At 41.3% G+C, this 27,205-nt stretch overlaps 1 protein-coding gene across 3 annotated transcripts in view; it reads left to right on the forward strand.

Moving 5' to 3' along the window:
* Fyn (FYN proto-oncogene, Src family tyrosine kinase) overlaps positions 1-27,205 on the forward strand; it is a 201,057-nt gene that overhangs the window by 70,253 nt on the left and 103,599 nt on the right. For all 3 annotated transcript variants that reach the window (XM_076858338.2, XM_076858339.2, XM_077109636.1), the window contains one exon: positions 14,646-14,715. The gene's annotated coding sequence lies outside the window, so the exon portion shown is untranslated. The remainder of the gene's footprint in view (positions 1-14,645; positions 14,716-27,205) is intronic.

Raw genomic sequence — 27,205 nt, forward strand, 5'->3', positions numbered from 1 at the left:
ATCAGATGGGACCGCTGGGAGTTGGAACTGTGTCAGTGTTTGTTCAACACGGGGGAAGGTCTCCCAAGCACACCTCATCTTTGGGTCTCTGTGCTCCCCCAGCCCTCTCCACCCCCTCTTCTGTCTGTAACAAGGCGTTGATTTGTACTGATGTTCCCAGTGTTTGGAAAATGAGCTCAATCTGGGAGGGAAGAAGAGATATTTGCACATTAAAGTCTGATTTGGACATAATGGTTGGTATCCTTCTAGTGTGCCTTAGAACTCTTCTTAGAAATGGTAAGTTTTATAAAACTTGTTTTCAAATGTTGCTTTTTTAAAAATTACCTTTCCTAAATGAAAGAAAAGGAAAACTGTGAGTTAATTTTATAGATTTTTGCAGTGCTGATCGTGATGGAATTAGTTCCCTAATGACTGTCTGCCTCTTGCCTAGCTTTGCCCTTGAAATGTTACTGAACTTCTCTGGAACCTTGAACTCTCTTTATACCTTTTTTTCGGGGGGGATGGGGGGCTTGTGATGGTGTAACTGTGAATCTGGATGTTCTGTGGAAGAAAAAGATAAAACCTCCCTTTAATCACAGAACCTCATTTCCAACCCTTTATTTGTTCTTAAAGAATAAATACACATTTTCCAAAGGAAGGAAGCAGCACTGCCTATTAACATGGAGAATCCATCTGGCACTGGAAAGATTAAAAACAAGCCTGGAATACTTTACACTTATTCTTCCCCACAGTGCTTCAAACTGGGTCAGGATTATCCTGGTTTTACAAATGAGGTAGCTGGAGCCAGAGAGGTGAAGCCAGCCTTTCTCAGGGCCACATATCCAGAGAGGGTCAGAGCCCAGAGCCCAGACTGGGGGGGAGGTGGGTGGACTAAGGGTGGAGCCACTCCATTGCCCAGCCCTGCCTTCTGCTGCATTTTGCTGAGGTCAGGAAGCATAGAACCAATGTCAGCCCCATGGGTCATCTGTTCCCAGAAACCTAATTTGGCCCTCTGGTACCTAACAAGGTACCTGGAACATGACAAATACTCAGTAAATATTTGTTAAGTGACTGTATTGTTGCAGCCAAAAAAACTCATTATAATTTATTATTTTGTCCTGATGACTGCCCTTGGCCACTGTTGAATCTATTTTAAAAGATCTTTGCAAGTGAGTTTAGAAACACATATTTTAAAATAGCATTGCCTGAATTTGCCACTCATGGTAAGGTCCTCAGAGGCCTCTGTGGCCAAGTCCTCAGCAAATCACAGATGCACAGTAGAGGTACCATAGGTATACCTTCTCTTTGAACCTTTTTCAAAGATACACACACACACACACACACACACACACACACACACACATATATGTATGTATTCTTTTTCTGACTTTAAAGTTTTTATTGTAGAAAATGTGGTGCGCTATAAAGAAGGAAAAAGAATATCTCTTGGTCACACCTTGAGAGTATAATGTTATGGTATATTTTCCCTATTTTGTGGGTTTACATATATATATTATATGTGTCATGTGATTGTGATCTTGTGTCTTTCATTTAATATTAAGTTGTGCTAATTTTCTTGGAGATCAGACATGACCACATGATAGGTAAACCCAAATATAAGGGGTATTATATAAAATTACCAGAAATTTCTCACTACCTTCCTCTGTTTTCTGTAATTTCTGCAATTTCTTTGGCCTGTCTCTTCAACACACCTGGATCTTACTTGTCACTACCCTTACCCAGGAGCTGATTTTCATCTACACAGTATAGTTCCATCACTAACCATTTTTTTATCCATGTAATCACCTTGATGGGGAGATTTCTGTTTTGTTCACCATTGTATCCCCCAGCTTTCAGAAGAGGGTCTGGCACATAGTGTTTGCTCAGTTAGTACTTGTTGGATGTATGAATAAAAAACATACATTTTTTTTTTCTTCAAGCAGAGACTACCAGTTGAACAGTTGTATACTCAGACAGGCAATATATACAGTCAATTCATAGAGTTTGTGGTGGGCAGGAGCTATCGTGCAAATATCAGACTAGTGGGGATTCAAATCATAGGTCTACAACTCACTAGCTTTCAAATCTTGGGCAAGTTAATGAATTTCTTCTAGATTCACTTCTTCAGCTGAAAAATGGGTTGAACCTATTTCTTTATGTTGTGAATAAGGACAGAGCAAGGTCATTTATGTGAAATCCAGCACAGAACCTGGCTCACTTTAAGTATCCGGTAAACATTAACTACTATTACTTATAAATGTTTTCTTTCATTGTCTAATACAACCTATTCCCAGGTTCATAGAAATAGAAATTGATTCATGATATGAAATAAAGTGTAAGTTTTTGGAGTCAGATATACGTGGCTCTTTCACTTGAGTAACTTACTTAACCTCTCTGTAGTTTAATGTCTTTATCATGAGACATGGCTCATCACATAGGATTACTGTCAGGAATAAATGAAATGTTGTATGCAAAGTGCTAACATGGGGCGGGGGTGTGGCTCAGTGGTAGAACACTTCCCTAGCCCGTGTGAGGCCCTGGGTCCTACCCTCCATTACCAGGGGGGAAAAGACCTAATATATTCAACAAGTGTTCTTTTCCTCTCTTCTCTTTCAGGGTTCAGTGAGAATATCCTTCTTAGTAATTTTGCTAACAAATATTTATGTTGTTCCCTTCAGTACAGTATTCTTCAATTTATTTTGGTGTGACACAGAATTTAATACATTTTTATATTCCAAGTCTGTCATAACACATGCATGATTGAAAAAAGTTTTTTTTTTTCCCATAAAATAATGTTATGTGAATGCCTATGTTAGTTTTCTAGGACAGCCATAGCAAAATATCAAGACTGGGTGACTTAAACAACAGAAATTTATTTCCTCACAGTTGTGGACACTGTACATCTGAGATCAATGTGTTGGCTTGGTTGGTTTCTTCTGAGGATTCTCTCCTTAGTCTGCAAGTGGCTTTCTCCTCCCTGTGTCTTCATGTGATCTTCCCTTTGTGTTGTCTGTGTCCAGATTTTCTCCTCATGCAAGGACATCACTTGTATTGGATCGGGGCCCGCTCTCATGACCTCATTTTAATTTCATTTCCTCTTAAAAACTATTTTTAAGAGGAATTAGTACAGTCAGATTCTAAGGTGTGCTGGGGTTTGGGCTTCAGCATACAAATACGGCAGGGCAGGGGGGATATAATTCAACCCACAATAGCACCCTTGATATGTTTGTCTTGTTTCATTAAAGAAAATTCTGGGTACAACCAACTACGCTGAACCCTGCAACCCTCTGAACTGATTACAGACCACAGGTTGAGTGACACTCACACTGTATTACCCTGCCCCAGCATTAGGGTCTGGCCTGTGACTCTGTAGGAGACAGCTACAGAGGCACGAATCACACGAGAGAGACTAAGAAGACAAAAGTAGACAGGCTTCTGCAAACACAGGAATCACCTTAGCTTGGGGTGGACCAGATAGTAAATATTTTCATCTTTGCCGGCCTCACAGTCTAGTGAGACAATTCTGCTATTATCATATGAAAGCAGCCATGGATAATACTTAAAAAAATGGAAATGGCTGTGTGCCAATGAAACCTCATTTATGGATACTCAATTTGAATTTCATATAACCTCCATGTGTCACAAAATATTTTTTAATTTGTTTTTAACCATTTAAAAATGTGGAAAATCATTCTTAATGCACGGGCTATTTAAAGCAGGCAGCAGGCCAGATCTGACCCACAGTCTTTGTTTCGTGACCTCTGCTCTTGATGGCAGAGCTCAGCCATCTAGCTAAAAGGCTCTCAGGAAACCCATCTGGGTGGGTTATTATTTAGACTTCACTGAATATCATATTTAGACTTCACTGTATTTAGACTTCACTGAATATCATATTTGACTCTTGTGATTTATCTGTACTTTTAGAGGAAAATCTCTGTGGCACTCATGATAAAAGTCATTTAAAAAGCAAATGTTATTGTGTTACTAGAGAGATCTCTAACTGGGGAAAGGGGAAATCCTCTTAAAGGACCCACATAATCTTTGTCAGATGGTGCAATTAGGAGTAGAGTTGGCATTGGAAATTCTATACGGGCACAGACAGAGCTTGAGTCCAAGATGGGGTCTTCTTTGGGAAGCTGATGTTTAGGGAAATTGAATGACCAAAGAATGGCCCAGAATCCCTCACAGTCGGTGTGGGAAAGCAGCTGAATTCCAAGGCCTAGTGAGCTGAGTAAGGTTTCCTCCTTTGGAACTTCATATCCTCCAGAGTCCTTTACAGTTCCTCTCCCAGCCCAGAATGCAGGCCCTATGTGCGTGGCGCTCTCGCTCCCTGTGGGAGCTGCTTACCGTCTTAGGTTGCTGGTCTAACTGCCCAGGTGAATCTCCCTTACCAGAGGGTCCTGAAATAAAGCTACCTGAGACAGCCAGTCTGACCCTGCTGTACCTACTAACCAAGGGATTCGTTTCAGTGGCCACTAGAGCAGCTGTGTCATATATGTGTGTAATGATAATGTGTGATGAGAATCAGAGGAATGACTGGCAGAAGTCAGAGGTCAAGTTGTCCCCAAAACCAAAGGACAGAATCCCCCTGCCTCTGTGAGAGGTAGGCCAGGACTCTGGCCTGATCTCCTGAGCATGCGTATTCCAGAGTGGGCATTTGAAGAACCTGGACATTCACAAAGGCAGGAATGGTGTTCTGGGAGTCATTTTCTGAATTTCAGACTGTCTAATTGAAACCCTCCATTTATCCACAGCAAGTCTACAAAAGCAAGAATGAGCTGATCTCTGGAAGGGAACTGTTAAGTGTCTGCTCTGTGCCAGAGACAAGACACCTTTTCCCAGGGCTTTCCCTTCTAGGGATGTTGCAAACTGTAAATCAAAGTCCCAGGAAACTGTCTCTGATGTTCAAGAAAAGATTGGGCTTAAATATCCAGATCTTCACTTTAAGAAACCAGAAAGATAAAATTAAAATGATGTGGTTATTTTATTTTGAAACTGTTTGCTTCATGCCATCCTAACATATAATAATAAAATAGCTTTGGCATGACAGTCATCTTAAATGAATAAAAAACACAATTTAATGAAATGGCACTTTTAAGCTTTTAGTGCAGCAAATTTTTGAATTATCTTGCTTAAATTAAATTGCTGTGCTCTTTTGCTTTCAGTACTTCTAAGAGCTCTGTTTTGTTTCTGATGTCACTGGATTAACCCCAAGCTTTCTTTTCTGAGATTTTTTTAAAAACTGAAGTATAGCATTCATACAGCAACAAAAAAAGTACACAAATTGTTAAGCTCTGATGATGAATTTTTCATAAAGTGAACAGTTCTTTGTAAGCAGCATCCCAGGAGGAGAAAGATCACTCAAACACCAGAAGTCCCCTCATACTCTTTTCCTTTCCCTACCCACCCAGCTTCCATCAAGGGTACCTAGCAGCATGTTTTTTTAACAACCAAGGTTAATTTAATTTATTATAAATTTTATGTAAATAAAACTCATGTTCTTATAAACTACAGTTTATTCATTTTCGCTGCTGTATGGTATGATATGATATAATAAATCAAATTCATTTAGTCCTAGTATTGTTGGGGGGCTTTTGAGTCTTTCCATTTGGGGGTTACTCCCAGTAGTACTGTTGGGAGCGTTCTTGACACGTTGGTGGATGAGCATATGTAATATTTCTATGGGATAGACTTCAGGGTGGCAAGGTCCTGGGCCACAGGATCTGTGTATGCGCAACTTTTGTGCCCGCTGCCAGTTTCCAGTTGATACCCCTTACCAGCAGTATGTGTGGCTTCCATGTGCTCCACATCCTCACCAACCCTTTAATGTTTGGTCCCTGTCATTGTAGCCAGTCTGTGTATATTGGTAGTGCAGTATAGTTTTAATTTTTGTTTTGTTTTGTTTTTGGGTTTTTTTGTTTGTTTGTTTTTGTTTTTATGACTGAGCTAGAATACTTTTTAATGCTTATTGGCCATTTCTTGTTTGGTCTTCTCGACTGTTTGTCATTTCTTTATTGGATTGTCTGCTTTCCTTGTTGGGTCATAGGAGCTGTCAGATATATGTATTGCCGTTACCATATCCACTCTTGTCTCACCTTTTGTTCTGTTGGTGTCAGTGGATGAGGACATTCTTAATTTTAGTGTAGTCCAGATCAATGTATTTTTATTTCATGATCAACACTTGTTTGTATTCTTTCAAGAATCTTGGCCTATTATAAGTTATGAAGGTATTCTGTGTGTTGTTTTCTTTTTTTTTAATATTTATTTTTTGATGTAGATGAACACAACACAATGCATTTTATTTTTTTATGTGGTGCTGAGGATCGAACCCGGGTCAATTTCTTAAAGTTTTATTATTTTAGTTTTCACATTTAGTTCCATTGTCCATCTGGAACTGATTTTTGCATGGTGTAAGGTAGAAATTAAGATTTTTTTTTTTATTTGGATGCGAAATATATTCATTTCCTAGGGTTGCTGTAACAGAACCACAGACTGTGTGGCCTAGAACATTCTCTCCTAGTTTGAAGTCTGGATATCCAAAATCAAGATGTCGGCATGGCTGTGCTCCCTCCAAAAATTCTAGGAAGAATCCTCTCTGGTCTCTTCCTCACTTCTGGGGGTGGCTGGTTATTTTGTACACTGTCTCGTCTCCATCACCATGTGGCTTTCTTCCCCAGGGATCTTTCTATATCTAAATTTCCTTGTTTAGGGACAGTAGTCTTACTGGATTCAGGGCCATCCTAATCCAGCATAACCTCGTTTTACGTCTGCAACAACCTTATTTTCAAATAAGATCAAATTCTAAAGGCCATGGAGGTTAGGACTTCAACGTCTTTAGGGGGAGCACAATTCAACCCACAACATCCAGTGAACCCAGCACCATTTATCAAACCTCAGTACCATCTTTACGTGAATTATATGACTGTCTTTGTAGTTCTGACTTTGGATCTTCTATTTTGTCCTATGGTCTATTTGTCAATCCTTGCATAAATACTACTTTTAGTTACTATTATCCTATAATAAATTAGAATATCTGACTTATTTTAATCATTCAAGATTTTCTTGGCATTTCCATAAAAATCTTAGAATTTGCTTGTTAATTTCCATCAGGAAAAAAAATAAAAATAAAAAAGCCTAGCTTTTTATCTTTGCAATTGAATTGAAGATTCAAAAAACTGACATCTTAAAAATATAGAGATGTCCATTCCATATACATGGCAAACCCTTTATTTAGTCTTTTTAAAATTTCATGTTTTATAGATTTTTGTGTAAAGGTCTTACATATCATTTATGGACTTATTCCTAGGAACTTGGTATTATTTTGAAGGAGATTTGTTTTGATAAAATTAAAAATAGCTAGCATGGTGGCACGCACCTGTATCCCAGCAACTTGGGAGAGTTAGGAAGGAGGATTGTAAGTTCAAAGCCAGTCTCCGCAACTTAGTGAGACCTAAGCAACTCAGCTAGATCCTGTCTCTAAATAAAATGCAAAAAAGGCTGGGAGTGTCGCTCAGTGGTTAAACCCCTCTGGGTTCAATCCCTGGAACCAAAAATAAAATAAAATAAAAGCAAAAATGGAGAGAAGAAAAGCTCCTACTGGAGCTTTTTATTCATGTTATTAAGAAATTTTTCCAAGTATACCAAGCTTAAGAGGGCTGGGATTTAAACCGAAGTCTCACTGACTACAAATCAAAGCTGGACAAATAAATAAGTAATTACTTCATAAATACATTTTGGTTCAAAACAGGGTCTTCAGGGATTTTAAAATATATTCTTGGTAGAGAAGGCATTGAGTTACCAACACTGCAGCTTTGAGAACCTACACACTGCTTGTCCTACATAAGCTTGGTTAGTATTAATATTATCTCATCTCTCTTTGGCAGTCTGTGAGGTCCTACATATGTAGATGAATATTAGATTTAGATCATAAACAACTGAAGTTAGAAAGCAAAACGTTCTTTTCTTTTACTTCTTTTCAGAAAGTGAATTCTTAGTCTGCGCACAGGTATCTGCATGAGGTGGTGGGACAAGATTTGGGTACTGGATTGAGTGGGGGACTAGGTCTGGGATTTTCTGTGTTCTTAGAACCTTAAGGCTACCCAGAAGTAAGAAGTAGGCCAGGTATATGGCTACCATGGGGAGAATTTGTCTTTCTCCCCTTAAACCAAACTCCTATCTACTGTATTAGAGTTTAGCATAAGCCTTGGAAGTGCAAGAGTGTGTGTGTGTGTGTGTGTGTGTGTGTGTGTGTGTGTGAGAGAGAGACACAGAGAGAGAGAGAGAGAGAGAGAGAGAAAGAGAGGGAGGGAGGGAGGGAGGGAGGAGGAGAGAGAGAGAAAGTAAGTTCTGATGCTAAAAAAACAAAAAAGCTTCTTAAAAACTGTCGAACTAGGTATTCTTCACATCCCATCCAGCCCCCAAGATTCTGGAATTCCGTTACTGTAGCCAGCCTGCACTCTAGAGGCTTCATCAATACCATTGTTAACCTGTCTCAGGGCAGCATTGTGACACTAAGTGCGTTTCCTGGGTGTCCTGGGAGTAGTGTATAGTTGGAAGAGACATCCAGCAGCTGCACATGCATAATAGCAAAGCAGCATTTCTATCCAGACTGGAATTCAGATCCCTAGAGAAAGCTTAATTTAAAAGGACAAATAAAATATATTTCAAGTGCACTACAAAAACAAAGCTTTTGTTTTATTTTCCCTTTTACCAGATACGTAAGTGATATGACTACCTGACAGAGACTCATTACCAAAAAGAAAGATGCCATTATTATAAATATATATATCATTCTAGAAAATCTTACAGAAGCAAAATCCCCCCCCGCCCGCCCCGGACAGTTAACTGATGATTCAATGGCATTTACTTCATTTCTTTCTATCCCACGTAAACTGTGTACCCTTGGCCTGCAGGATTCAATGTAGTAATAATAATATGAAATTATATCAACACTATTACTATTGCCTGGAGGTTAATGGAGATTATGGTGTTGTGAGTGCTACTCCTACCCTCCACCCATCCATATGCACGACTAAGCTCACACATTTGTGCCCATGTGCCTACAACAGACCCGTGGATGCCATGCCGGGAGCCCTCACTTGCCCCTCCCAACTGATGTAGGAGGAGCTCCTTGTTGATTTTGTGGTGCCTGGCTCTACTGTGAGCCTCCGACCCACTCTTGTCCTGGAAATAGCTGATGAAAGGGAGCAGCCAGCTTTTGTAGTTTGACCTTGCCACCCTCTTTGTCTGTGATCAATAATTCCTTTCTGCTGGGAAAGTGACTCCTTGCTCTTTTCTCTCTCCTCCTCCTCCTCCTCTCTTCTCCTGTCTTCTCTCTGCTGTTTACTTCCACTCCAGCAAACAGCCACAGCCTTGCTTGAAGCCCTCCAGTTTATTGGAGTGAAGCCAGCAGAAGTGACAGAAGGGGAAGATGGGTCAGTCATGACTTCTCAGGGCATCTCGCTAACCCCCCCAGTGAGGAAGCAAGGCCACAGCCAGTCAGAAAGTAGGCTTGGTTTCCTAGGGAACCCTGTGGTTGCTAGTTCCCACCCTTGTCCCTGGCAATTGGGCTTTGTTTGTGTGCTTGCTTGTTTAATGTATTATCCTACCATTTGGAGCTCTTTAATTTTTCAGACAATTGACTTTAGGCTTGCAGAGAATATTGTAGCATGGAAGGAATCAGGACTGTATTTTAAGTCTCCTGTTATTTGTGTGCAGAGGCCACCCAGAGTGCACCTCCTGCTGCACAGGACAGCCATGGCCATAAGAGAGCTGTGAAGGGAGGGAAACTCTTCTTTCTCACCTCCCCATTGTTTGCTTTTGAAAATATGACTCAAAAGACTTATGCTGCTCCTTAGCAAATGGGATCTGCAGGTGTGTGCTGGCTGGATCATCAAGTCTACGGAGACTAGAGGGAGATTTGGAATGCCACTTACACAATGTGCATAATGTGGTGAGAAAGGTGAACTAAGAAGAAGCAAGCCATTTCAATGCAACAAGAGTCTTTCCTCTGTGCAAGGCATGGGGCCAGGCTAGGTCCCCATGGTTCAAAGATGAATTTAGATTACGTTCTTGCCCTCAAAGAGTTGGCTGTTTTCCTTGGAGCAGGTAGTGTGATAAAGTCTGGGGTAGAAGGATAAATAGAGTGAGGAAATGAGCAAGAACTTCAGGGAGGGATTTATAGTAGGGTTGACTTGAGAGACAGGTTGGTTCTCCATTCTTGTAGATGGAGGTAAGGGCATGTAAGAGAGAAGTAACAGAGTAGGGAAAGGCCCAGAGAGGAACCAGTGCTAGGGAAGCAAGTGCTCTGGTAAAGCTGCGTGTGAGAGAGGAAGAAGAAATGAAAGATAAGACTGATGAAGTGAGGTTAGAATGATAGTGGGTGGTTTTGTGGGCAAAACTGAAGAATGTCAGTTTGTTTGCACCTTTGGTCTTCTAGCAGTGTCCACATGCCCCAAGGTTCCTGGAGGTGGCTCAGAGGCACTGTAGGGAAAAAGGTCCAGTGTTCCTACTGCTCCTTTTAGTCAAGAGGAGAGAGAAGTTCCTCTCATCTCCATTCTGGATCCCAGGGTATTATTGTGTTTATCTTGGAGAAGGTTCCACTTTGAGAAAACCTGAAGTTCATTCATACATGTATGAGTCCCATTCATTTACTCAACAAATAATTATTGAGTGCCTGCTCCATACCAGGCCTTACTAGGTCCTACTGAAAGACCATTGAAGTTTTTGCACTAGTCACTAGAGCACTGAATCTAAACTAAAAATCCTGCCTCTGCCATCCACTAATAGTACAAACTTGAGTAGGCTTCCATGGATTCAGTTTCTCACTTGGGGAATATAGCGGGGGAGCTGCTAAGTCCTTCCCACCCGAGACATTCTAGCAGGGACCTCCTCCAGAGAGGAGAGTCCAGATTCAGAGAGGCTAGGTAGGAAATGATAGCAGGGGCTCTCTTGAGTCTGAGTGAGGCCTTGAATGTATTCACTCTGCACAGATACTTTTTACCCAGTGCCTACCATTGTACTAGACTTTGGGAACAGAACAGTGATCAAATCAAATTACTGAACTCAAAGTGCTTCCAGTTTAGGGGAGCATGAGTGATAGGTCTAGCTCTGTAGTAAAAGCTGATCTCACGGGATGGAACTTGGGATTATTGGAGTATGCGGTACCAGGAAAGAAAAAGCAGAAAGTATTTGAGAGAAAAAGAGCTCTAAGGAGATAGAACCTGAGGAAACATTCTGTGGAAACCATCAGTGAGCCACCCCTTGATAGAAAATACATTCTTCACTGAGCCAACACAACAAACCCAACCTCAGCTCAAACCCAGAATATCCTCCTGTGGCTAGGAAGCTAGGACACGCCAGAGAGATAATGTCCATTTAGACATTCAGTTCTCCTTGACATCACTCCTATATATGAAGTTAAATTATACCAAAGCCGTGTATGGTTTTGTATAATAGCTGGTCTATTTGGTTTCCTCAAAAAGGTCTTTAATAACTACCAGTGATGTGTAAAAAAAATGGCTCAGGCAGCTATCTTAGCTGCCGCCCCTTGCATTTTTTTTCCCCAGACCAGCTGGCTCTCCCCTCCCCACCCGGCTCCTGCCCCCCCCCCCCGCCCCCTTTTCCCCAAGTAATTGGAGCAGATCCAAAAATGGCTTCTGAGAGCCTTGAGCTCTTCCTTATTTACCCTGCAGTAATCACATTTCACAGGTTGTCTTCCCTATTGGAGGCTGAGGCCCAGCAATTAGTCTCCCATTGTCCTTGCAGGAAATGACATCCATGTGACTTCTTGGGAAGACAACTGTTGGCTCCCCTGGTTAAAATACTTTGGAACATGATCAGCATTTCCTCTGGTTGATCATTGAAAACAGCAGATTTAGAAGGCTTTGGGAAATGTGCAAAAGATCTATGGTTGACAGAACTGACCAGAAATAAGACTGGGTCAGTTTCCTGAGCAAATTGAGTCTCTGAACTGTTGCCCTGGTCTCTGCATGCACTGCCTTATCTGACTCTTCAGCGTGTGGCTGAGCCCAGGGCCTTGGCGTTCTATTCCTTTCATCATGCTTTATTGGGAACTGAAAGTTTTCCATCTGCAAATAATTGAAAACCCAACTCAAGGAGGCCGGAACAATAAGAAATTTCTTGGAAACTCAGAGATACCACAGGCCTCAGGATTGACCAATGCAATAACCTGCACTCTGTTTCCCTGTGTTTTTCTTGTCTCTGGACAGCTGATCCAGACATCATATCGACACAATTCAGGAGCAAGGACTTTCTCCCAAAAAATGAGAAGCTCCGGGTAAAATATTTGTCATGTCTCAATGGCTTATCCTTGAACCAATCACGGGCAAGAGAATGGGTTTCCCTTGGATCAGGACCATTCAAACTTCGTACACACAGATCACCTGGGGAATCTTGTAAGATAGATGGTGACTGGGTTGGTTTGGGTGGGTCCTTGGAACTGCCATTTTTAAGGACCTCATGAGTGATGCTAATGCTATTGATTGGCATACTCCAAAACTGTGAACTATTGAGTCCCCATCCCCCAGCTGAGAGTGCTGTCACCTGCCCATGAGACACTGAGGCTGGAGAAATGCTGTTAGGAAAAAGGGAGAGGCAGTGACCCCATGGAGATGAGACTATAGTAGAGCTACTTATTCCCAGTGTATAATAAAAATTGCACCTTTAAACCAGGAGTCACACGTCATGCATCAGTCTGTGGTATGTATCAGAAACAAAAGGGCACACCAGGATACATGTTGTTGTATGGGAGCACCCATAAAAATGTTATTACTCATCAATGATGATGCATACATTGTAATTCTAGAAACAGAGGACAAATCAGTCATGCCACCCTCTTTGTTATCAGTTATTTTTATTGGTAATTAATACCACATATCTCAAAAAAAAAAAAAAAGAAATTCGGATGAAGTGCTTCTACACGTCCTTTAGTATAAAAAGGCTGTGCCAAGTCCAGCCTTTGTTCTCTGAGCTCATCAGTCTTTGTCATTATTGGGGAGGGAGTGTGTATTCCCACTCACCCTAAGAGTCACTTGACATGATGTCTGGAGTGAAAGATGCTGCCAATTGTGAATTTCTGCCAAAGCAAGTGGTCACAATGCCCTGATGAGTGGTTTTCAGTGGAGAAAATCATTATACTCTCTTCATTTGAAAAGGAAGAATTATTCTGTTGTTTGTTTGATTGATTGGTTGATTGACAAAATACACAGGAATCCCAAGCTGCAGCTATTCAGGAAAAAGGCTCAGAAGCCTGAGGCTAGTCTTGTGAACATCCTGAAGCTGGTCCATCACAGACTCAGTGGGGACCAAGGATGGAGCAGAACTTCCTGAGAATCACTTTTGGTGGCTGCTGTCTCTGATCTCATAGGCAAAGCATCATTCACGAGGATACTTGGAGGAGAGATAGAATTTCATCCTTTCTACCATTCACTCCACCAGCCCCACAACCACAGGCTCACATCTGTGAAACTAATAAAAAACAGGTTCTTGATCTGGTCTCTGGTGGGTGCCAGGCAACTCTACCTGGCCTCACCAGCTTGGGTCCTCTTGTGGGGATCACTGACAGTTCCTTATCTGTGTAGAGGTTATGGAAGAGTAAGAGATCCTCAGCTACTCTGGGCTAGCTGGGGACAGCTGCTGGACTCCAGTCTCCAAAAAGGCATGGATATCATGCTTGTGTCACGCAGGTACCCATGTGTCAGGTAAAAAGAGGAAACTAGTAGGGGAGCCAGAAGGTGTGTCTGCCAAGAATGCCTTGCAGAGCTGCAGAGGTAGATGGGAAGGGATCAGTGGCCCAGGGACTGGTTTCTGCAAGGCGTGATGCACACCAGATGGGGTATTGTGATGAGAAGGAGAGCAGCAGCCAGTCCCAGAGCTGCAGTGGCATTGCAGCAGCATGTTTAGGCCTTGGTTCGCACCAGATGTGAGGGAGGCCACGCTATGTTCTGAGCCTGTTTACTGAGTGCTCACAGTTTGCCAGATGCTGTGTTAAGCCTGTCTGAAGTGTCATTTCTGTCTGTAAATCTGTGTCATTGAATCCTCATGGCAACCCTTAGAGGTTAGTACAATAATCCCTCTTTTGCAGATAGTAAAATGAAGTCTAAAAAAAAAAAAAATTGGTTAAGAAAATTGCTCAGGATCTCTCAGGTGGCTGGGAAGAAGGGACAGTTGAGGGGGATAAGATTGCTTTGGTTGAAATTTACTATGAGTTCCACTTTACACTTTAGATATTTTTCCCATTGTTCTCTTATCTTTGATTATTTTAAGGAGTTAAAAATTCAACAGTTTTGGTTTTTTATAGCTTTTTTTTATTTATTCATTTTTACGTGGTACTGAGGATTGAACTCAGAGCCTCACACATGCTATGCAAACACGCTCTACCACTGAGCCACAACCCCAGCCCCCAATTTCAACTACTTGTGAATAGAGTTTCTGATTTATTTCAGTATCCAGGTTTATAGTAACATGTACTGAGGTAATTGGTTTCATCTTCCTGTGAAAAACAAAGAGGAAACTAGTAGGTGGAGTTTGGTAAATTGATGGGTGCCCAAAACAAAGGAAAGTGATCAGCTTTTCCAGAAAGACAATGTACGTTAAATTATGCCTATTGAGTGGTTATTTAATTATTTATTTATGTTGTTTTTCAGAATCAGTCCTGCCGCTGTTTTAGAAGACATGTGGTGTATATAAAGTTTGTGATAGTTGGCGGAAATTTTGGTAAGTGATACTGCATTTATTTCTAGTACCTTCTGTTATAAAATGGTGCTCATGAAGGAAAGTCGTTGCCCTGTTCTCTGCATCTTCTAAATCTGCACTAAACTTAGAAAGGAATTTTATAATTAAATGCAATGCTGAATTGATGTTTTCTGACAGTATGGTGTTTTCCCCATAGTTATTACTAATGTTATTAAGCAATATGGGGTTTTCTGAAATGCAGCAAGTCTCGATTTAGGAAAGCTTCTGGGCACAGGATAAAGAACACCATGACAGCTTAGTTTATGTTCTAAGCCAGCTGTATAACATGATAATCAACTCGTACACCAAAAGAATTAGTTTCTGAAGCAGAAAAATCCTTGTTACCTATATGTTGAAATGAGAGAGAAGCAGACCGCTAGCTGCTTGAGGAATGGTAAATTAAAGAATTTAAGGACCCAACATGCCTGTGAGCTTGCCCACAGACTGGCGTTCAGTGGCCCAAGAGACCAAGAACGTTCAATCTAGCAACCACCCAGACCATGCTAGTAGTAATAAAAAGGACAGTCTTTAAGGTCAGGAGACCTAAGTTAAAATTCAAGTTCTGCACCTACTGGTTGTTATATAACTTTTCTGAGTTTTATTTTCCTCTTCTTAAAAAGAGGCCTCCAATTCTACCTACCCCATTGGGTTGCTGTGAGAATAAAATGAGATTGGTAGTACTGGGGCATGGTAGATGCTCAATAAAGCTGTCGTTTTCATGTCCAGCCTTGTTGGAGACTAGACATTTGTCACTGACAATAAGCCACCAAAAGGCATCTTCCAGCAGGAGGGCTGCTGGGATGGGTTGGTCACACCCATTTGATGTCACAGGGCACTGCACAGCTGCTCACCACAGCCCCTTCCATCATTCATTCCATAACCTCTGTGGCATTTACCATCTTTTGTAACCTTGGCAATCCATTCTTAGACAGGCTGGGCTAATTGAACTTCCCTTCCTGCCACCTTTGCAAGCAAATGAAGTCACATTGTTTGAGCTTTATTCGAGTTTGGAGTTGATGTTATTTTGAAACACATTAACAGTAAGAGAAAGAGGGTTTAAGGGTAGATAGTACCCTTAATAAGTATGGTAAATACCATGTATAGGCTTTAATTTCCAAACCTTCCTTTGGATTTTTTTTTTTTTTTTTTTTTTTTTTTTTTGGCCTATGCTTATTGGGTAGCTTCTCAGAGATCCAATTATTGAACTAAAATTTTTGAGTTTTGACTAGAAGTATTTGGTTTGGAGATGAAGATCTTTACCCCATAACTGCAGACGGACTGATGATATTGAAGATCCTATGTCTATAGGTGACTCTGCTGCAGTTTCATGGAATCAAAAAGATGGACATGGCCTCAGGCAGTGTCTGCTCCAACCTCCCAATTACCAAAAGTCTCTTCTACAAAATTCCTGACAGGGGAATTCAAATTTTCTTAGAGATAAGGAACTTGCTATTGCTTAAGGCAGCTTGCTGGGGCACCAACACAGAGAGGAGAAATTAACTCTGGCTTTCTGAACCCTGGTAGGGGAACTGTTGGTTACAACACTCTATCACATATTTCAAAATATCTTGAAGAGTACAAGAGTTGCCAAGAGGTGACTAAAATTTGAGGAGATAGAAGTGCTTATTACCCTGATTTGGTCATTACGCATTGCATACGTGGATCAAGTCACTATACTGAACCCCATGTAGATATACAAAGGTTCTGTCTCAATAAGAAAATAAAATAATAAATAAACAATTAGGGGATTCAGAGAAATTGTGGGGGAGGGGTTAAACGTGTTCCATAGCTTAATTTTAGTAGTACGTGTACAGTTGCATGCTTTTGTGAAAACCCACAGGACTGAACACACTAGAAAGGGTGAATTTTGCTGTAAGTTAAACCTTAATTGTTAAAATGGAAAAAAATGAGCAGTTAGACAAACAACTGGACAGTTATCTCAACTTTTTAAAAAGAAAGAGAGGGATGGAAAGGAGGCGAGGTAAAAATGGACGGAAAGAAAAACAATCTAGTTTTTAGGACTCTAATATGTGCTCATGGGACAGGGATTTGGACTTACTCCTTTCTGTCATCCCGGTGCCTAGCACATGGAAGGGATGTGATAAATTTGTAAATATTTATTGAGTCATCTTCTGCTCTTAGTCACCTTCTGAGGAAGTCCACTCACTCTCCCACATGCCACCTCTCCAGATATTTAGATATTCTCCTTCCTCATTCACCTTCTCTTCTCTGGGCTGAACTTCCCATCTTTCATACCCTTCCCTGCCCTGCAGAACTCCTTGAGGAGAGCACTCATATGTACATATGCCCAGCACTTGAAGTGCTGCCCCTGATGGGATCTGGCCCAGAAGCATGGCCTCTGCAGACGATGTTAACAGATACCCAACCCTAACCCTTGTTGTCAGTCACTACCTAGAAGTGGGTCAGTGAGGGTTTCTGTTGAACCCTCTTCTAAGAATGGATATCCAGAAAGCAGGGAGGGTCACTTCCAGGAGTTAGGTGATAGCAAATCCGTCCTCATCCTAGTTCTGACTAAAATGAAGCCAGGTCCTAGCTCCCTTCTTTGGAGACATCAGCAGTGCTGTTTATACATCTCGTGAGGAGGTAGAGTGTCACAGATCCCAATTCTTCATTGTGAGTCAGGGGAGGTTTGAGATTCTTAAAACTAACTTGTGGTCACCTCCAAAAACCCAGACCTTTGTTCTCCCGGCCATGCCAGGGGGTGAGATAGAAACACATAAATAGAGAGTGAGCAGTGATTCTGGAGCGGGGTCAGTTTCACCCTCCCAAAAGACATTTGGTAGTATCAAGCCCCAACTGAGGGGAAGGAGGGTGTGCTAATGGAGTCCAGAGGGCAGAATGTGCTAAATGCCCTACAATGTTCAGGAGAGCAACACACACACACACACACACACACACACACACTCACACACACACAGAATGACCCAACCCCAAATGTCAATAGTGCTGAACTTGAGAAACTCATATTAGAAGCAGTAACAAAATTTAGATGTCTGAAGTACTCATTTCTTTAAATCTTTACAAATTTAAATATTTTAACACGTATGTAAAATTATATATAATATGTAAAAACAAATTGGTTCAGAATTCAGAAGGCTGAAAGGGCTCCAGAGAAGTTACCTCATCTGTTACCCTTGACTCCAAGCAAAAACTGACCTAAATAAATCCAGACGATGGGCCTCCAGTGGCTCATACTGAATGCTGGTCCCTACACATAAAAGTGAGACTCACATAGCATGAGCCCAGCGTTTCCACAAAAGAAGTCTCGTGCTTTCAATTTCAGCCCCAGCCTGCTCAGATGTGTTTGTCTTCAGGTGACCTCAGAGATGAAACCGTACTTCAGTCTGGGCTGTTCGTTCTTTTGAATCAAGGGTAGCAATTCTGTTGTGATCAAACTGTGCTTAGGGAGCAGAGAGATCTCATTACAGATGATTGAGATTGAGTATTTTGGTACCCAGGACTGTTTATTTGCATCAGTTTGCTAGTGACACCACAATCTGGCTTAAATGTGAGTTGCTGAGAGCTTTTGTAGCCCAATATGGCTACATTTGCTGAAGCAGAGAGATTAAAGCAACATATGTCAAGTTGTGATATAGAACAATCCACTTGAAAAGACTTCACTTAATTATAGGGCCTATTTTGGGAGGGTAACTGTGCTTTTTGTGAGGTGTATTTTGGGATACACTAACCCAGCTTCTAGGCCAGTAATATCTTCCCAGAAAGGGTGTGGCAAGTACTGTGGACATAAATATTTTCTTACCAAAAGCTTTGGCATAATATTCTTTCGACTTTATGCCCCTTAATTTTTCTTTTATGGGTAGTCTTTCTTCTTGCAAGAATGCAATGAACATGTATTCTGGAAAGCCAGAGAAGGATAAAAGATCTCATTTCAGATGGCCAAGCCCATAGATTTAGGGACTTGACATTATCAGCCAATTGTTTTGAAGATGAATGGAATTTACCAAAGTTGAATTGGTAAACAGAGTTGAGTGAGGTTATAAATAACACTGTGTTGGCACTAAATACTGTTGAATCTGTGGAGAAGCTATCCATCCATCACTCTGTGCTCAGCGCCCCTCTGACCCCCACCTACCACCCCCCCCCCCATAATCCTCATGGGCCATTTCACTCCTCCTTCCCGCTGGCTTCTGACCTGGACTAGGCATCTGTTTTCATTTCTTTTTCTTCCAGATGTGTTCCTTTTACCCATTCTGCCTCCTTGGTCCCAGCCTTCTGTGGCCTCCTTCATTTCTCTGTTAATACCTGAGGCTTTGAGCCTTAAAGGAGCGGTCAGAGCTTCCTGTCTGGTCAGCATTTCCTAGACCTCATTTAAAAGTGAATTTTACAGAAGAAATCAGATCAGCACAATGAAAGTACCTTCTCATTCACATAGTGGCGGGGAGGAGCAAAGAGAAAGCAATTCTGTAATGCCCAGGCCTAAAAGCAAAGAAGCACTTTTTACTAAATTCTGAGTTATAAAGGCCATGAAATGAGAGCAAGAGTGAACCCTGAAGAGAGTTGAAGGCTGCCTTCCACCAGAGAAGTCTCTAGAGGGGAGCAGTCGGTGGCTTCCTGTGTCCAAATCACCCAAACAGCTGTTTTAAAGTGCAGCCAGGGGAGGGGGCACTGCTGAGTGGTAGAGCATGCACTTAGCATGCGTAAAGCCCTGGGTTCCATAGCCCCAGGCCACCCCAGGTTCACAGACACCCAAAGTAGGTAGTCTTCATGCTGATAGACTCTCCAGGGGGTTCTCAGGCACTAAATTGTGAAGACCCCAGCTCCATTATCCCATCTCAGCTTCAGAGCTTACAGTCCACCAGAGGCAGTGTGCTAGTCTGCCTCGCCTCCAAGATTCCCTTTCCAAAGCATTGTTCAGAAGTTTAAAACAGACATCTCTAAAGTACATTATTTTGAAAATCAGACCTGATCATAGGAGGGTGGGGTGTCATCTTCTGTGGCACTTTGTAGTCCCCATCCCTGACGTCATCCCACAATCCTCTCATCACTTGCTCGCCAAGAGAGGTGTCATTTCCATTCCCGGCCAGTTTGGGTGACATCCTAAACCAGATTCTGTGAAGCCACTTTGAGGAAGCCATGCTGCTCATCTGCTACAGTAGCCCGTGTCTTTGCCATCTGCTTTCACTGTAAAATTCACACTGTGGTGTGGTTTTAATCTGTAGCAATACTCACAAGCCAAAATTTCCCACTTATCACGGGAAAACATTTTCAGAGTAAATAGCTGTCATGCATTCTAGTGTCTGGTTAGATTGACAAGACCGTAATAGGGCCCACCTGGAATCCAGGTGGTTGGCCCATCCCACAGCCCTGCCTTTAAGTGCAGGCTGCCTTGTGGATGCATAAAAGCATATCATTTGTATAGCTAATTTAAGTTTATAAAGAGCTGCAGCACATATGATCCTCCCCAAACACTTCTTAGACGGTAGAGCTGAAATTATCACCAGATAAATCTGAGGATGAGAATTTAGCCTGTGTCAAAGGCAGGGGGCTTTCTGGAGTGTGTACATGTGCTACTCTCAAGGACTGGGAGACACTCTTAGCCTTTGGTCCTAGAGAGAGTAGGGCAGGGATGGTCCTGCAGTGCCTGGGACAGTTCTGTCCTGTGAAGAGTTGTCCCTGGCAGCATCCACAGCACACCCACTGAGAAACACAGCTCTGAGCTTGTTCAGTTAATATGCAGCAGAGCCAGACGCACACCCACGCTATCTGAATCCGGATCCTTTGTAGCTAGCCCTCTCTGTGTTGAAGTCATCACAGTCCTGCCTCTTTGGGAACTCTAAAAATTGAATTCAGTAGCTGTTCGGCAGATTATGCCATCGTTGCTCTGTGCAACAGAACTCAGGCGCAGCATGCTGCACACAGGAACAGACTCTAGAAACCTCAGTGGCCTGGCTGACCAGCCCCCTTTACCTGTTCTTCCTCTATCAATGCCCAGGGCAGGTGAGAGGGAGCTTCTGTCTTTGGAAAATATCAGAATCCAATAGGATGGTCCACCCACCACCTTTGATCCAGTTTTGCCAGCTTAAAACCACTCTGATAGGCATGTAGGTATCAATTTCAGGAGCTTTTTATTTGTTATTTTAGCCTTCATGCCTACCTGGTAGTCTCTACAGAAGCTTAAAATTTGGTTTCAATGTCAACTAACAAAAAAACCAAGACAATGGATATGTCAGTTTGAATGAGTGCACATGAAATTTATTAAAGTTGGTAAAAAAAAAATAAAACCATATTGAATGAGAAGGCATGCAAGGAAGCCAACCTGAATATCAATGTCAAGGGTCTTCTCAAAGAGGGAGGTGGTGATATTATCTGATCTTATTTTCCTTTTTCTCTGCGTGTGTGTGTGTGTGTTGTGTATGTATGTATGTGTGTGTGTATATATATATATATATATATATACACACACACACACACATGTACACGCATGGTGATGTTACTTTCTTTTGTTTTTTTTTCTCTTCCACTTTTCTCCTGGCTTTTGATTGTGAAAAATCTCAAACCTACTTGTTGGAAGAAGTGTAAATCAAATACCTAAAGTCGTTTACCTCAATTTACCATTCATTCATAAAATTTGTCATTCTTAAAATTCTAAATAAAAATCATACATATTTTATAAATTTTTGGCGAACCAATTGGAAGCAGCAATTTCTTGACATTTCACCTCTACATAGTTACCATGTACTATTATCACATCTAGGAATTTTAATAATCATTCCATGATATTATATAATATCATATTCACAGCCCCCCACCTATCCCAAACTATCTTTTATAGCTCAGTCCCTCACCCCAAAATCTAGTATCTAATTGAATTCATTTGATTCATATGGTTGACAGCTTTTCTTTTATCCTGTAAAACAATGTATGGCTTTTTTCTTTTTTAATGTTTTTTTGTTCTTGTTGTTTTGTTTTGTTTTTGCTTTTCACAGCTGCTGCTGCTATTGTTGTTGTTGTATGGATTTTTTGGAAGGCAAGTGCTTTACTTCTGAGCTATGTCCCCAACCCTTAAATGACTTTTCAAAGAGTCCAGGCTGGTTATGGTGTAGAATGTCCTACACTCTGGGTTTGTTTCTTCATAGTGTCATTTAACTTGTTCCTCTCTTCCTGAAAAGCATTTTGTGTAGGGTCTTATTATTATATGGAGGGTACACATCTTTTGGCATGAATATTTTATAAGTGATGCCCTATGCTAGATAATGCATTACATCATGGGGTAGGTGATATCACCTTGTTCCACCACCCTCCATGATAAGTTTGAAGCCTTCAGTAAAATAGTAACCAGACCTAACCAAGTCAAGGTCCACTTTGAGTTATTAATAAGCCACATGTAGACTGATACAGAGTCCTTTGTGAACATCCTGTTCTGACCTCCCCTTCATCCAGTGGTTTGAGTATCCATGGATAATCTTGGCCTGGATCTCTTATTATTTTAGGACAGTGCCTGATATTGTTTGCTCTTTGTTTTCCTTTCCTGAAATTTTTGTAGTGGTATGATCTAGGCCTTCATGTATTTGCAATAATTTTTTTTTTACCACTTCCTTGGTAGTCAGCTGAGGTTTGCTATAATAATAGATTATGCCAAACATTTTTACTTTTTGCCTTTGGCATAAGAAGAAATAACTTTAGCAGAGCACTTACTACTCACCAGGTACCGCACAGTTTCCTGATGCAAGTAGAACTTCTTTAGCTTTTCCCATATAACTGCTCAGACTAGTGAAGCAACTTGCCCAAGGTCACTCAGCCCCTGTGGTGGAACTAAAATTAAGCCAGATGGGTCAGTCCCAAAGCCAGGGTTTTTCATTTTTTTCCATGTTCCCTACAGTTCTATCTGGCTATGCCTCCCACCCTGTGTTTCTTGCCTCAGACTGCCTGACTGGGTAGGTTGCTAAACAAGAGAGTCATCCAGGAAGGGGCTGTGGGGCTGAAGAAACACAAGCCACCCACATCAAAAAGGAGCAGGTGCTGCTAACCTCAGATGAGTGGGCTGGATCTGTACATTACCCACCCTGGCTTTTTACTGTAGGCGACTAATTTGCACATTCTAAAGCTCATCAGCTGAGTCGCCAGTTTTCCCCACCAGCCCTGCTACTGGCTGAGGCAGACTAGAGTCAAGCTTTGTATAAAAAAGAAATTCATCGTCTGTTGTTGGCATATTTATTTGGTTTTTACTGTCTTCTTTTACGCTTAGGAAACTAATGTACTTGAGAAGTGATACTGTTTCAATTTGCAGGTTGTTTGATTTTTGAAGAAGGGAAGAGTTGGGTTTCCCGGAATTCTTATTGAACTGGATTATTTACTAATCTAAAATACTAGATTCATTTAAATCAAAGTCTTAGATGTCCATGATTGACAGATTAACAGGAAAATCATAGATATTTCTTATGTAGATTTGAAAGAAAACAAGTACATTTCCTCTGAATATCATCCATGGGAGTTTTCTTTTCTAATTGTCTTGAGTCCCTAAAAGGGACACGAAGCTTCTTTTATTCATCTTGCACTTGTTCCTTGTGTATCTGTACCTATGTTGACACACCACCAGGGAATCCATAAGTTTGTTCTCACAAAAGGAGCTGAAGGACAACTAACAGATAAATAGTGAGGCTCTTCAGGATGGGTCCTGGCTGAAGACAAAGAGCTATGAGGTTCATTCTACTTGTTTTTGTGAGAATCACACAAATTTGGAGTGATGGCAACAATGCAGACATAGAGCTTCTCAGATTTTATTTCATTCAGCAAGACTTTTTATTATTTATTTATTTATTTAGTATCAGGGACTGAACCCAGGGGCACTTAACCACTGAGCAACATCCCCAAGCCCTTTTTTATATTTTATTTAGAGACAGAGTCTTGATTAGTTGCTTAGGGCCTCTATAAATTGCTGAGGCTGGCTTTGAACTCACAATCCTCTTGCCTCAGCCTCCTGTGCGGATGGGATTACAGACATGCCTGGCATTCAACAAGAATTTGATCCTTCCCTCCCATTTGCAGATTGGTCACCTGAGGTACAGAGAGGTGGAGTGGTACTCAGGACAGACCTGACTAACTTGAGTCTCTTGGAATTTCTCCTCACACTCCCTAAAGCTGAAGGTCTCAGTCAACAAGTAGTAACCATAACATTTTGCCCTGGCATGTCACCCCAGTGTTCCTTCCCATCTGAACCCCCTGTCACCCAGATCTTCACCACCACTCACATTTTAACAAGCGTAGAAACAAAGGTCTACATCAGCACATGTCCAGTGCAAATCGAAGGCAAGGAGCATGGGTCAGGTTTCCTAGAGCCAAGTAGAAAGGAAGTAAAAAGAAACCAGTGAAATTGATTTGTATAAAATATTTTAATTAACCCATTATGTATTCAAAATATCATTACTTTGCCATGCAATTAGTAATAAAAAGTATTGAAGTATTTTGTGTCATGCCTTTGAAATCCAGTGTACTTTGCACTTAAAGCATATCTCAGTTTGGATAAGCCACGTTTCAGGTGCTCAGTGCTGCCTTCTTCCCTGGGCAGCATAGCAGATGGGAAGACAGAGTCCAAGGTCGTACCTAGCTAGGTTCTTCAATTTAAGTCTCTCAGAAACCTAGTCAGCATTCTCGCCCTCCCCCAAATCTGAGGCCACATATTTCTATCCTCTTTTGGCCATTTTCCCCCAGCCAACTCTAATTACAGGGAGATGTTTGGTTTGGCCATATCTGCCCCCTCAGCAGTTTCCCTCCAGTCCTGGCAGCTGGTGAGACCAACACACACTGCCTGCAAATGATAGTGCAAAGCATCCTTCCAAATTTCCCCACAGCCAGTTTCCATGATTTTCTTTCTCGTAGGAGTAACCCAGTGGCATTTTTCAAAACCAAGATGATTTTTCTAGTTCATTCCTTTTTAAAAGACTCATGTTAATCTATAGATTCTTAACTTACTTTGTAGACATTATACATTTTAATCTTTTTGAATACCAAACATACCTCTGTTTTGATTAATTGAGGGGGGGGGGCAGTGCGCTGGTCAGTACTCCCCCAGCAATCAATCCATCTCATTTTGAATAAGACATTAGTAAAGGTTGGATTCCATTCCACTACATGTCAAGTCTCTGGCTACTGATCCCATTACTTGAATTATTAAACTAGAATCACAATGGAGGAGTGTGGGGAATGACAAAAGAGTGGTGATAGAATCCCAGCGTTTGTGTGGTGGGCTTCACCCAAATACAAATCATGATCTGTAGGAATTGAGGTTTCAATAGGGAAAAGATTACCTCATATTCTTAATTACATCTTCCAGCATTCTCAGTTAAGTGACAGAGGAAATAATACTTTTGTGTTGTCTTTCAGTAATTGAAAGAAGGATGGCACCACAAAACCATCCCTCTCCCTGGAAGATAAGTAAATTTTCCCTAATTCTCTTGAGAGCTATGTTCTTTAGGCTGCGGCTTGATATCAACCTTACAATTCACAGAGCCCCTGAAATCTACCATTTGAAAGCTCTGGGTGTGAGGTCGAGTTTGGCACCAGAACAGTGCAATTGGAGGTATGATTTTCTCCTCTCACCCCATCACCTCCCTAAAGCAACGTTCACTTAGAGGCCCCCAAATCACAATCCTTTTATCTGTTCTGATTCTAAGCCACTTTTATTTTCTTGAGTGGATATCTTGTGTTCATTTCACAGTGTCATTTTAGTAGCTGTATTTCTGCTTAAGATTCAGAAATTATACTTGACTTTGGCCAAGTATCTGAGTTTCAAGGTTTTGTTTCCAAGGAGAGTGCTGAGTAGACTTGATGTGGATTCACTTTGATCTTAATCATTGACTGAGAGAAGGTGGCTGGGCCCTAGATGAAGAGAGGAAAGGAAATGTGATATGCAGTAGCAAAAACGTCACCTACTCCTGGATCTGTCACCTGGGGCTTTTATCAGACTCACCTGAGGAGATATAAAAACCATAGTGCCCAGGTCCTACTGCACCTCACTCAGCCAGAGAACCAAGGGACAGGATCTGGCAAGGACCACCTACTCGAATGGGACCCACTTATCATAACTTCAGATTTTACTCTGTGTAAATTAAACCTCACTCAACTTGTCCTGAAGTTTACTTATATGCATATATTGAAATTTTCCCAAAAATTGACACCCATTGCCATGAAGAATATTTTGACTGTCAAATACTCTGTAGTCTGAATATAAAGCTCAGAGTTGAAATATCCATCCATTCACTCAGTAAGCAGTTAAGGAGAAGCATTCGACATTATTCCAGCATGGAAAATCCAGGTAGTGAGACACAAGACTTGGTACCGAGAGGTTTACTTGATGGATAAGAATAATATCCAACATCAGGGTGCAGTGTGAAAAGTCCAAAACACTTCTTTGCTACAAAGCAAAGAAGAAGGAGACCTGGAAAACACACACACACCAGTATACATGCACACCTTCCCACCTCTACCCTGAATGCCTTTGTGAAAGTGGAAGGTGGTTGACAGTATTGAGAAAGCTTGATAGAGAAGCCGTGAAACATGATTCTTGAGGCATGAATAGGGAAAGAAGTAAAGCATATGCTGCCAGTTTTTCAAAGGAGTAGGCTTCAGAATTTGATTTTAAAGTTAAAGTAATAATAATAATGTCTCTATGATACCATTTATTTCTTTTAAGAGAATGTCAACAACCCCTGATGTGATTCAGTCTGTTTATCCTAACATCTAGCCCCAGCACAAGCCCTGGTGCTGGCACATAGTAGGTGTGTGTGTGGCACAGTAGGGATGCTGAATTGAATTGATGCTTTCTACAGTTTTGTCTCACCTCTGACAAACACCCATGTCTTAGAGTGCATGTCATTACATATAATTTTCCAAATAATATCCATGTTATCTCTGTAATACTACTGGAAAAATTATAAAATTCAGTGTCCTTGAGGGAGAGTAATTTAAGAATATGTGAGTTGTTCTGCTGGTACATGCTATGGAATGATTTGATTATTTTTTCTCCTCCTTTCTTACAATTCAGTCTTTATATTTTAGGAGCATTGGTTCTTCTAACCTAATTTTCACTCTCCTTCATCTTCAATGCATCTGAGGTTTTTAGAAGAGCAACTAGACAAGAAGATTTGATAATCTGGCATCCCTTATTGCATCTGTCATTTGTGGACACAGAAAACAGCATTGTGCTTTCCTGGATGTCCATTTTGATATGAATATGGTTTATTCCTAACAAAACTGATGTTGAGACTTGGTCCCTGGAGTAGCCATGTTGAGAGCCGGGGCCCTCGAGAGGTAATTAGGTCGTGGAGAGAGGTTCAGTCCCTTTGCCTAGGAATGGCTTCATCATCATGTTGGGCTTCGTCAGCTTGCTCTTGCTTCCTCTCTCACCATGTGACTTCTTTTTGTGTCCCCACTTGCCTCTATTATGAGGCCCTTACCAGAAACCATGAGGCTAAGCAGATGCCAGTGTCTTGCT

This window comes from Callospermophilus lateralis, chromosome 6 (assembly GCF_048772815.1).
Source record: "Callospermophilus lateralis isolate mCalLat2 chromosome 6, mCalLat2.hap1, whole genome shotgun sequence".
In the NCBI taxonomy this organism is placed as follows: domain Eukaryota; kingdom Metazoa; phylum Chordata; class Mammalia; order Rodentia; family Sciuridae; genus Callospermophilus; species Callospermophilus lateralis.